The 13,618-nt window shown below is 37.1% G+C and overlaps 2 non-coding genes across 2 annotated transcripts; both read right to left on the bottom strand.

Moving 5' to 3' along the window:
* Positions 1 to 6,787: 6,787 nt before the first annotated feature.
* Trnam-cau lies at positions 6,788 to 6,859 on the bottom strand. Its single transcript has one exon. It is a non-coding gene; the product is annotated as a tRNA-Met (tRNA).
* Positions 6,860 to 7,630: 771 nt separating this feature from the next.
* Positions 7,631 to 7,702, bottom strand: Trnam-cau. Its single transcript has one exon. It is a non-coding gene; the product is annotated as a tRNA-Met (tRNA).
* Between the last annotated feature and the right edge of the window lie 5,916 nt (positions 7,703 to 13,618).

Raw genomic sequence — 13,618 nt, 5'->3', positions numbered from 1 at the left:
ATGGCGGGTTGTGTGCGACCGAAATGCAACGATTTTCAGACTCAATGAAGGCAAAGCTCCAGTGCTGGTTTACTTTGTTTTTCGTAGCCGCTTTGACTTTGAAGTCAGCGACGGCGCTTAGCCAAGTTAGCCTTCAACTCATCCACTGCTTGTGCAGTTTCAGCCATTCATTTAGCACACTCGGTCAATTGCATTGTGACACGAGCCCACACACAATTAAGTACATACATACATATGAATATGTATGGATCTGCGTTCAACGGGTATCACCGCCATTGCTTGTTGCCATACAATTTTGGTCTACTTCACTAATATTTGGATTAGCTGGATGTACGTAGGCAATTTTCGTTTTATTGTTTTGGTTGTAGTTTCGAATTAACCCTGCAGGTTTACTGCTGGGATTGAACGGTAGAGGAAATTTAATACATGCATATGTATATCATGATGGAAAAGCCTTGATTGTTGATCGGTATCTAAAACTTAAATCTTATAAGACCATATGGCTCAAGTAAGAGTTCAGATATTCACTCTGTGGATTAACATTCCACTTTAACGAAGAGGAAGCTTAAATAAACCGTATTTCTAATAAATGAGTTAGGAGACCCATAATGGAATTAAACTCCCTCATCAAATAATTAATTTGAGCTTTTGTGAGGAGAAAGCTGAAAGCTTTATGAATCCATATAGCTTTCAATTGATCTAGGAGCCCAACTCCAGCGGTAAACTTCCATATCAGCTTTTATAAACAAAAAGGTAAATAAGTCGTAATTAAAATTAATTTGAGGAGAAAGCTTTAAGAAACCATAAAGCTCATAAAGGAGCTGGAAAACCAACTCTGGAATGTAACTTTTTTCTCAAAGTACCTAATTCTGCTTTAGTGACAAACGGTGACCTGATCGTGGTTGCTTAGATTAATAAGTACGGAACGAAAGATAAGTATATCTTATTAGTCAGAAGTTCTGTCTGATATTGAGTACTTACGTATAAATTATTGCGAGCTCTACTTTTACATATAGAAGCAAAACTGTCAATATATTTTTGATTGCTGATTCAAATAGATCAGATTTCGCTTGAACCAATAAAAGGGGGACTAACTTGTGGATATGTAAATTAAAGTTTCTCGAATATAATTGAGTCTTTTTTTATAACGTATAAATTTTTTATATACTCGTATGCCAATATTAATCTTTACGCGATATCTGGCAATTATTTTCATACACCTTTCATGTGGACTGAAGACTTTGCCTTAAAAATCATGCTTTTCAAGGTGTATTGTGCAACGTCAGCGTTCTCGGCAATCCAAAATTTAGGATGAACCTTAAAACTCAACATACACATTTTTATTAATTGTAGTACAAAAAATCTTTCAAAGCAATAATTCCGATACAATGCCCGCTTTTATTTAATCCGCACTAATATCCTAATAAAATTTCCGAGTAGTCGTACAAATTGCTTTATTCCTTCCTGGTAAAACAATCCAAGCGAAAGAACCCCAGCAAATGCAAGCAAAAACACAAATAACAACAAAATGTAGTGACAAACCGTTACAACGAAATCGAGTTTATTTGCACACACAGCTGTAAATACAGTTAACAAATTACCGATAATTACATTAATTAAGTGCAAAAACAAATGCAACAGCAAGAGACTACAGCCAGATACAATAAAAGCAACAACAACAAATGAGTATTGCATGCAATAGCAGTAATTGTATTGCAAGTGACGCCAGACCAATAGCCTTGAGCAAAAAAAAGAGTGTTAAACAACGGTTTTTGAAAATCGGTACCCGACAGAGAAAAAATCTAATAAAGTGCTACAAAAGCGCGATAAATACAAACGAATGTCATTGAAAAAATTTGAGAAGAAACAAAAGCAAATAAGCTGGGAAGAAATGCATACTACAAGAACAGAACTTAAAAGTAAAGGAGAGCTCAAGTTCGGGTGAAAATGTAAAAAAACTATGGAACATAAGTTCAAAAATCGTTACAAGACGAAGATTAGGTTAGGTTAGATGATCGTAGGTGTACTGATGAATGCAGTCCTTTGTGAAGCCATTGAAAAATAAGAACTCCTGTGTTCGGACTTACAGATTTTGGTAGCCAAAATCATTGGATGTCTGAAGGTAAGCGCTCTCAAGGATCTACGTCTTGACCTCCCAAACTGAGGACAGTCAAGAAGGAAGTGCTGAGTTGTTTCTAACACATCTTCTTCCAAGCAGCTTACGCAGACGGCGTCTTGTAAGATTCACAATCTGCGGGAGCACCGACCCGCTCCCTTTCTGCCGACAGTAACCCCCGTGCCCCAGCGTTCCCAGCAAGCTTTGCCTCATCCGTAGAAGCTTACTGCCTCTCCTCTAACGGCTTGTTCTCACCCATAGCTCCCTCTTCGGTATATGAGCAAAGAAGGTGCCGCCAGAGTTCGTTTGGCGACTCAATGATCGGGTATGTAGTCAAAGCGTGTGAGCATATCCGAGTGTTCAGAAACGTGTCGTTTTAAGAACCCAGATTTTCTGAGTCTAGTAGCCACCTGCAGCCATACACCTTCCGTCGATATTCACGTTAATTATGTTCAAAATTGCGTTAAGTGCCATGGTTGGAGTGAACCTTAGTGCACCGTTGAACGCTCTTGAGTTTCTTTGTAAGTGTGGTATTTTCTAAAGCCCTCCACCAAATAAAAATTCTATAGAATATAATGGGATTGAATATATCATAGAACCAGACGATCACTTTCGGTGAGAGGCCCCACCTCCTGCCAGTGGCTCCTCTACAACAATATAGGGCAAGCGGAAGCCTTTTTTGCTCTCTCTATTCGATATTGGGCTTCCTCCCATTAGTGGCAGCGATGCCACCGGAAGTATTTCTTCTAGTGAATAAAACCATTGTCGAAGCCCTCTGCAGTACACTTTCCAGTTTATATTCCTATTATTCCTAAAGAATAGGAAGCTTTGAATCGATTATAATGAACCAGAAGGACGGAAATCATTACACTATGGGGTCGTGGGAAGTGCCTACGATTTTGGTAAAATGAACTTTGTGGAGGACAAGTAGTTCAAAATATCTCCTCTGTTCTACTCTAGGCGAAAAGGATCTTGCAGTCGCACAGGTGTAGATCGTCAACTATCGCCTACTAGGGGCACACGCGGTCCATGGGTTCAGTGCTAGAACGCAAGATGCCATTGAACTATACATAACTAATCTACAGCAATGTATGGCAACCAATACGTTTCTTGTTTCTTCTCAATATTTGACCTCAGTTATTTCACCTTATCAGCAAATTGAAGACGTTAGCCATCGAATGAGGGGAGAATCACGTGCTGATGGTGCCAGTTTTAGGTGTTACAAACAACGGTTTGCTGAACAAAACTATTATACCCTGTGCAAAATGTTGCATGTGCACAAAAAAAGAAGAATCTTCGAGTTTGACAGGTTGGCAAAAGCACAATAATGAAGTACAATGCAATGCAAATGTTGTGAGAATACCCCAGCACACTTATAAATACGCAATGGTGTATGAAGAAAGCAAAAACAGCAGAGCTAAGTACTGCTAGAAGATGCACAGTACAATACAAGCATATAAGTAGACGCTGTAGCAACAAAAACTACAACAGCAGACGCCCCAGAGTACAACCGATGTTTCGACTGCAATTGACTCCACTGGCTGACTGGATGGAATGGTTGCTTAGTAGCTTGGCTGCTGCATGCTTGTTGGCTGGTTTGCTTCACTGACTGCCTGGTATGCGGCAGGCATCGCAAGCGGTTCTTCAAGTTTTGCTTCCGCACCATCCTGAGCCGAACTGTACTTACCGCCGTATTGTGACAACGACACTTGGTTATGCCAAAAATCCAATCCAATCGAAAATCCATTCCATTACTACTAATGCGAGCTAACAACAGCTAGTTGAAAACTCGAAAACAACAACAACACAAAATATATGTGCTATATGCAGTTGCACGTACTTTCCTAGCTGCTTACAAGTACTACATTAGCAGCGAAGCTTTATGGCTTTCCCAACCGATGCACGATTTGTTCATGCTTTCTTCGAGGCATAACCTCATTTGTATGTATGTATGTATGTATCTATAGCTTTCTCGATTTGTCTTATTCCCTCACTGTACTCAACGTTCAACGCTTCAATGAGTGTTCAATTTGCTTATCTACTCTGCGAGGTAAAAGCATACTAGAAGCAAAAAAATCCTTTTCAACGAAGAAACGTATGAATGACAATACAATTATGTGGTAACTCCGAACAGGCCATGTACAGAGAAAGTGAAAAAAAGTATATTTGTTACAGCGTTTTGGAAAACGAGAAAAGGTAAGAGATTAAAGTCTAATAGAAATGATTTGAATCATGTAGAAGCCACGAAAAAGAGAACAAGAGACAAGAAGTCCAGAAATTGGGTTGTTTCAATGGAGTCGAACCATAGAAAAAGAGTATAAGATGGTTTTATAGGGTAAGCTAATAGTTGGTTAGTATCATGCCGGGTCCTCTGCGAACGGTAGGCACCTTGTCGTGGTGCAGGGGCTTAACTGTAATGCATTCACGGCATCTCCTAACTGGCGTGAGCCATTCTGCATGGCATCACTCCTGAGCGTTGCCAGATGCTTCATGTGTACGGAGAATAAGAGCTATCACCTTCTAATCTAGAATGCTATGCGACTCCCGTGCCCATTGGGTGATTTGCAGCCAGGAGGTTAATTCGTCTGTACTCGAACGGAGCCAACAGCTCATCGTGGCGAGCCATTATTATTAATTATGTATATACACACATACATATAGTATTTTTTTATAGTAGGAAAAGCATCGAAAGCCGGAGTACGGAGCTTTAATCCGCTAAACCTAACCTACTCCCAACTCAAGACTCTCCCACGGGACCACCGATTAAGTATTACTTCGTGGGAGGGACAGGACATTTAAGCCTCCTCTATCGTGCGGACTGACGGACGCCTAGTTTTATCAAAAAGTCTTAGTTTTGTCATTATGAATACTGACGTTTCGCTGACAGCTTTCCATTTATTAGTCGACTGACACATGAGTGTCACTAAATTATCGACTATAAAACTACCACCGAGTGTGGTTTTTAGTTTTTCCCGTGTATTTGAAAATCTGGGAGAGTAAAATAATACATGTTCAGAGTCTTCTGTATGCTCTATACACGTCGGACAGTTCGAACTAATGTCATTCTGGAATCTGAAAAGGTAACTTCTAAAGCACCCATGTCCACTAAGTATTTGTATTTGGCTCAGATGAAAATTTAGGTCCCCATGTCGTCTATCTATTCACGAGTGTATGTCCAGTTGGTGGGTCCAACGCCCTTAGAATGAGGAACCGTATCGCTTCTGCCACATTTTTATCATCTTGTTCTCTCCTCTGTTTTTGCTGATACTGTATATACTGTATATACGATGTAGTAACGTAAATAAATGATTGTCACATTACACGCCTCCGAATGTTACAAATAAAAATTTTATTAAATGTTAAGCATTTGGAAGCCCGCAGGCCGTCGTATTGGAAGCCTACAGCAGTTTACCAACAATAATTGTATTGAACGATTTAAAAAAATCGAAATGAGTAATCGTCTCCTTCCAGCATCGCATCCAACTAAAACCATTTCTATGCAATATACCCCGTTTAACTTTTCGACGTTCTTTGTTGTTTTTTATTTGCCCCAATCCCACAATTCACTTTCGTTGCACTTCGTGTCAGCTGCTCTGGCAACGCACATCTTGACTACTGCGCTTAGTTTGTTTTTTTGCTTGTTGTTCTCTTTGTTTATTTCATTTGCGATTTTCTAACGATTATCCTGTGATTGAGATGGAGTGCTGTCGTATTGTAGCAATAATAACAACAATGGATGGCGCGCCAACAGCAAAGCGGCAAATAGTCAACTCAACAAAGGAAAAAAAACTTGAATGACATCACTGACATTGCATTCCTACTTGTTAATATTAATACGATTTGTTGTTGTTCCGCCACTATCAGCTATGCTGACAATTTTGCTTTGATTTTGACTTCTTTCGTTGCTATACTGTTCTTTAGAAGTTTTCAAAGCTCTTCTCTACTCTTATCCCCGCTCGCTTCCTTCGATACTACAACTACAAGTATACTTGACTGGCTTCCACTGACTTAAGTTTGTATGCAGTTTTTCTTGTTCTTACCGCTTCTGCTGCATCATTGAATGCGATTTAAGCCCACTTGAAATTCTCTTTTCCGCTTTGATTTCAAATTATGCGATAATTTCCATTGCAATATTTTTTCGTCGTTTAGCAGTTACGCTGCTTGACATTTACTGTTTTTCGCTGCAAGTCTATACATGTTCTGTTGAAGGAATGCAAGGTATGTGCATACTTAAATACATATGTTTTTATACATACCATGTACATACATATGTATGTACGTATATTAAAGCAAATCCAATTATTCCAAAAATGTGTAATTTTGAGTGCAGACTTTCGGGAAATTTCATAGAAAGAACTAATGTCAAGGTATTTTACATACTACATACTTACATATGAAGCTGAGATTAAAGTTTGTCCACAATTTTATTCATTTAAAGTCAAATTCATTTAACATACTTATGTATGTTAAACAATCATATCGATATATAGTACATACACGTATGTATGTATATAAAAACTATTAATAAAATATCGCCTAAAAATCTAATCTAAATATTTGCATAAAAAAATTTCTGATATTACCCTTGTTTTATAAAAGAAACAAAAATATTTTTTATAATTAGTAAAAAAAATTTAACCAAAATAACAATTAGTCAGCCGACATTTTGCATAGCAGAGCAAGGTTTCGATCCTCGGACCTCTGGGTTATGGGCCCAGCACGCTTCCACTGCGCCACTCTGCTGCGTATTATTTTCGTCAAATATGGTATTTGAACGCAATCATAGCATTTTTATATTGAGAAATGGAGAAAATTAAAGCATTCGAGTAGAATATTTGACGCACAGTGTATATAAACAACAGGGCAACACAAAGGGCAGGGAATACTTAAAAGAAAATCAAAAGAAAAAAAGTACAAATGCAGAATCAAAAAATATAATTTATTAGTTATATAAATACATTATTAGTTACATAAACAATTCTCAAAAAACTTCGAGTTGGAGGGAATTTGAGTTAAGGAAGAAAATTTGTATGAAATCTGACTTCCACCGCCTGTTCAAGAGTTTGAGTTTTGGAGAACTTCGAGTAATGGAAGTACAACAGTATTTAAAATATTTTAAGGGATCGTCTAAGTGTGAAATTTTCTAAAAAAACCGATTTTTTATTGCATTATTTCAAAATATGCACTATAATAAGCAAAATTTCAAATTTTTAAATACAAAATCAAATTATTACGGTCGCTTAATTTTCCTATTTTTTTTTCAACGAAAAACTGTTGAAAAAAAGAGCCAAAACCGATTTCCAAATTTTTTCTTTAGACCAACATTTCTTTTGAGTACAATTTTATTGCGTAATTGTATATGACAATAGCTGATATTACAAAACTAATCGTAAGCTGTAATTTTACCGTCATACTGAATCGCGTGGAATAAATGATATTACAAATAACATATGTATATTTACAATTTGTCGGATTTTAAAGCAAAATTAAAAAAAACATTGCTTCAACATCAGATAGCAGAGCAAGGTTTCGATCCTCGGACCTCTGGGTTATGGGCCCAGCACGCTTCCACTGCGCCACTCTGCTTATCACATTGTAATGGCAAATGGCACATTTGAGTACAAGGTAGTGAGTAGCTATAAAAAATAGTAATTTTACTTAAACAAAAATAAAATATCTAAAATATTAAAAAAAAGAAAAAAACAAAACTAAATGAAAGATCGCAAGGTCAAACTTCTAAGGTTATATTTTTTCACTTTCTCAGCAAATCTCGTTAAAAATTAAAATAAATATATATGCATATACATATAAGAAGTATATATCACATTATTTTCGAATAACTATCATTAAACATTAATATAATCCGTTATAAGGAAACGGATCACAAAATGAGACAGATACATGGGAAGTGAATTCACATAAATCTATAAATTGTAAACAGACTAGAAGCGTGTCGAGTCCACATGCCAGAGATACGTGATCTGAGGATCGAAACCTTGCCCTACTAGAAAAATTTAACGCTCGCAGCATGAAAGCAATATTCGAACCACGGAATTTACGTATGTATATAAAGTCTCGGAGTGGTGATAGTTTTAACAAAATAAATGGAAAGTCAACGGGAAAAATTAGTTTACGTTAATTATTAGTAATTAATTTGATTTTAATACTTCATATTGAATCGAAATCACTTTTGTAATCGCTTATGCACTCGACTTTCTCTCGATTGTAATTGAAATCGAATGTTTGTGTAACTGTCGCCGATAAGCTCTTTTCTTTCTCCTTAACAATAACAACAATAGCCATCATGTTTGTTGATCGTTGTTACGTGGCGGCGGTTGATGATCATGATTCGTAAAACGTGAAATCGATAAATTGATCCACGCTGTTATTAGGCAAACAGAAAATTTAAACAGCAAAAATGCCGTTGGCAGCTGCTTGCTTTGGAGAATTACAACCTTTTTTTTACTTTGAATGGCATAAGAGCAAGACCCAACAGTAATATAAACAGCGGGGTAACATTAAACAATAATATCTCGGTGGTATACAATGTTCGGCAGTTGCGAGAAATATACAAACACAAAATTCATTGCGATCGCGTGCTGGCAAATTAATGGTGGATACGATCAGATATGCATATTCTTATACACATATGACAGCGATTAACGGGAGAGCGAGAGTGGAAATGCCGAAAGTGGCATGTATGAATAAACAGTATGACAATATAAACCGCACAAGTACACTGTGGAGCAAAAGGCATCTGTTAAAGGTAAGGGTTATAAAATGAAAAGGGCACTTTTACTTAAAGGGTTCACATATACTGTGAGCTTCAAAAATAAGTAAACAGCAGTTCTATCAATATTAAAGTGTTTATAACAATGCAGTCTTTAATGCAACAATAAAAAGTTTTATAACAGAATTCAAGGCTTATATCATAAGAGTTTAACTTAGTATAAATAATAAAGAAAAACTAAACAGAGCCAAAAATAATTCACTTAAGTTACAAATTCTCTCGTTTTATCGCGTCAAAAAAAAGTAAACAGTGGCGACAACCGTTGTTTGTTTATAATACTTACTTTGGAAAAGCGACAAATATTATTTGGAAACCGTTACTATTCAAGCGAGTGAGTGTAGTAAAGAATATTTTTTCATATCCCATTTGTTATTTCTGATGTTAAGTCGCAAAAATATTATATTTTGTAATGGGCAAGCAAACAACTACTGAAACTCGAAAAATCATATGAGATTTGCATAAAAAAGGTAAATCTTTGCGCGAAATCGGACAAATAGTTAGAAGACACCATTGTACAATAAAAAAAATTATTGATAAATACAGTAAACATTATACTGTTGAAAATTTGCCACGGCCGGCCCGACCAAAACGCCTTACTGACTGTGAAGCGCGATCAATAGTACGGGAAGTAAAATCAAATCCACTTTCAAGCGCTGCCCAATATCAAAAGATATAGCAGAGACATCGGGTAAATCCGCAAGTGCCAGTACAATAAGAAGAACATTGCACAAAAGCGGTTTGCATGGAAGAGTACCACGCAAAAAACCCAACATATCAAAGGCGAATCAACAGAAGCGGAATTTGCAAAAAAGTATATAAATCAGCCTGCAAACTTCTGGGACAACATTTTGTATACAGACGAAAGCAAATTTGAAATATTTGGATCGAAAAAACCCCCTAAGATTTGGAGATCCAAAAATAAAGCCTTTGATGATAAGTGTATTACCAACACCGTAAAACACGGTGGAGGATCGGTTATGGTCTGGGGCTGTATGGCAGAATCTGGTGTTGGAAATTTAGTTTTCATTGAATCCACGATGAACAAATTTGATTATTTAAACATTTTAAAAAATAACGTCGCTCGTAGCGTTGAAAAATTAGGACTATCAGAAAATTGGATCTTTCAGCACGATAATGATCCTAAACACAAGTCCACAATTGTTAGTGAGTGGCTGTTATATCGAACGCCAAAAACTCTTGATCACCCTCCGCAGTTCCCAGACCTTAATCCTATCGAGCATTTGTGGGAGCACCTTGACCGAAAAATCAGGCAGAGGAGCATTTGAAGCAAAGACGACCTAAAACAGGCTTTGACTGAAGAATGGAGCAAAATCTCTCCAGAAGTTACAAAAAATCTTACAGAATCTATGCCTAGAAGATTAACGGAGGTCTTGAAGTCCAAAGGAAAGYAAACAATACTCTTATATCAATTTAGTTTATGTACATATATGTATTTTAACTTTACTCTGTTTACTTTTTTTTGACGCGAAAAAACGAGAGTATTTTTAATTTAAGTGAATTATTTTTGGCTGTGTTTAGTTTTTGTTTATTATTTATACTAARTTAAACTCTTATAATATAAGCCTTGAATCCTGTAATACAACTTTTTATTGTTGCATTAAAGATTGCGTTGTTATAAATACTTTAATATTGAGAGAACTGCTGTTTACTTATTTTTGACGCTCACAGTATGTAGTTAGAAGGCCGAAAAAAGAAAGCTTTCACATTTATTGATCCAAAAATTTGCACACATATTATGGGAACTTTTAACTGTATTTCAAGACTTAGTATTAGTAAAAAAATGTATTTGGAAAGGAACTATAGCTGATTTCCGTGAGCTCCTCTCAAAAAATACGTTTTGCGGTGACCACTTTATCTCTGAACTAAATCCTCAAAAATTAAAAAACCAAACAAAGTTCGTTAAAGTACTGTTAAAACTAGTAATTAATCAAATGGTTATTCAAGGGTTACACCTTGGCGAACTGTTAACGGCTTAAGTTCTTAGGTTGGCTGCGAATACCCAATAAGCAGTCCCTGACCAAAAGCGACGGGAGAGGAGGGTTCGGCTTAAAAGACCTGAAGCATCCTACGAGTCTCCGGTGACAAGGTGAATAGATGCCGCCTCAAAATAAGCATTCACAACCCCATAGAGGGCTACCTCTACCCATGAGAGTTAGGCAACATAGCGACGACGGAAACCGGAACTGTACAACGGAAACCGCAAGGAAAAGAAATCCCCAACTGCAAATGCTCGGCCGAGGCAACGGATGGCAGATAGTAAACTGCCTGAGAAACGCCCATTAGTTGTAAATAACACATACAGCCCCGACTAAAGAGCACAGCAGAGATGACGAGGAAAGAAATCACGCAACGAAGAAGGACCACGATTTTGACATACGATCTTGAAACCGTTGAACTTGGGCTGACTTCTGTGGCATTCTCAGTATGCAAGAGTGACATCTTGCATAAACGGCTTTCAGGGTAATGTCTAAGGCGCCTCCGTCTCGTTAAAACTTTGGCAGGACTTGAAGTACGTTGGATGCTACGTCGCCATCAGGTTGGTTGTACAGGTTCAGTTGATTTCAATTCTGACTGGTGCTATGGTCCTGGCTCTGAACACGAATTCCCTTAAGGTTTCGTGTCAACCCCCGTGTGGCCTCCCTGCAGTGCATAGATAACCACAGGGACCGAAAATGCAACTGTACAATCGAGCGAAGATAGCGGGTTGAAGCGGGGACCCTTACAACATGAACAAAGAAAACAGCGAAAACAACACGCCAGTACAAAAACAAAAAGCACGAATGGACGACGAATTGAATGCCTTCCGAAGACAAAGCAGAATTCTGGGCCTGCTGCCACAGGGAATTGAGAGGGCAATCCAAACAGTTTGCGTGGAGGAAACCGCCTCCCCTATACCTGAATCAGCGGAAGCAAATAGTAAAATAAGGAATAGGAATCGGAAATAGGATAGAAATAGGGCTACCGACCGAGGCCTACGAAACTGACACAACTCTCCAAGGCAGGAATTCATTCGGAAGATTAGCGCAGAAGAGGAGGAAGCCTTTAAAGTGCAGCGCTACCCTGAAGAAGATGAAGTTGGCAATGCTAAGGCAGAAGAACACAAAGACCGATGTAAAAAATGGGATATCCGAGCTAGATGAACTCTTCGATATAATCGGTAGCCTGACAAGACGTTGTTTCAACGATTTTTTACCTAAATTTCGGAATTATATTGTTTATAAAAAAGTGTATTTATCGATAATAAAAATTGCCGATTAATTACTGAAATATAAATATATTTAAGAAGCTCGTGATTTGAGACTAATCGATTAAACCGTTATTATGAGAAAGGCGCATTTAAACTTGCAATGCACTTTACATTCATAACGATATGAAATTTTCTGTGTGTATTCTTAAATATATGTACATTAAGAATAAAATAAAAATATTGCTTTTATGAAAATTCTTACGGTATATGTATAACATCTTAAATATATTTTCAAATTATTGTATACTCCACTTTTTAAATCAACTCTTTAAATTTATTAAAAATATTAAATAATCGTATAATATAAAAAAAAAAACATTTTCATCAGAATCGATTTGAAATCTTGACACATTCATCAGTTAAAACCAGGGTCATAAACTTGCTTTAACATTTTTGAATTTTATAATAAGGAAAAAGAATTTATAACTAAACTGTGGCATTATTTCTTTTTTCTTCTAATTTTAAGAAAAAATCCAAAAAATATTACTTTTGTCATAAAAAACAAAAGTAATTGATAATAATATTATAGAAAAACATAGCTACATCTATAAGTGAGGGATTATATACATACATATTTCCTTTCGCTCTTCTTTTCGCAATGTGGCGCCAGTTAGAGATTCTAAGCGAAGCCAGGTCCTTTTCCACTTCCACGAAGTGGAAGACCACTGCTTCCCACGGCGAGTACTACGTCGAATACCTTCAGAGCTGGAGTGTTTTTGCCCGGTGAAGGAGATAACCTAGGCCGTTGTCTTTTAATTCGACTCATTAAATGTGGTCATCGTCCATGCCTATTCAACATACAACAGGACACGAATAATGAGTGACTTACAGAGTTTGGCTTTTGTTCGTGGAGAGAGGACTTTACTTCTCAATTGAATAATCAGTCCGTAATAGCACCTGTTGGCAATAGTTATTCTGCGTTGGATTTCGAGGCTGACATTGTTGTGGCTGTTAATACTGGTTCCAAAATAGAGCCTTATCGCTAGTGCGACGACTGTTTGTTTGATGACAGGAGATTCGTCTTGACCTTGTTCACTGCCAGACCCATTTGCTTCGCTTCTTTATCCGTTCTGGAGAACGCAGAACTAACGGTGCGGGTGTTAAGGTCATCGGCGTACGCCAGCAGCTGTAGGAAATGCCAAAGACCGTATAAAGCGTTATACATATAAATAATCAGCGTAATGAGCTGAATCCATTGAACCCTGTCAATACTTGTTCATTTGTTTGTACGCAAATTATTCCCTTAGTTTTTGAAAACTGTCCGAACCTTTTTGTGCTATAAGAAATACATCTATGAAGGATATTATTGCTCCATTGCATCCGAACCCAACATTATTCTAGTTTATAAATGGTTTTATGCAAACGTAGACATACCTACATATATATATATCTTTTATCCGCGAACATTTTCTTTTGATATCTACTGTAGCTGAGAGAACAAATT

The sequence above is a fragment of the Bactrocera latifrons genome, unplaced genomic scaffold, assembly GCF_001853355.1.
Source record: "Bactrocera latifrons isolate USDA-ARS-PBARC rearing strain unplaced genomic scaffold, ASM185335v1 scaffold_110, whole genome shotgun sequence".
Classification (NCBI taxonomy): Eukaryota; Metazoa; Arthropoda; class Insecta; order Diptera; family Tephritidae; genus Bactrocera; species Bactrocera latifrons.
This window is presented reverse-complemented; position numbering and strand designations above follow the sequence as displayed.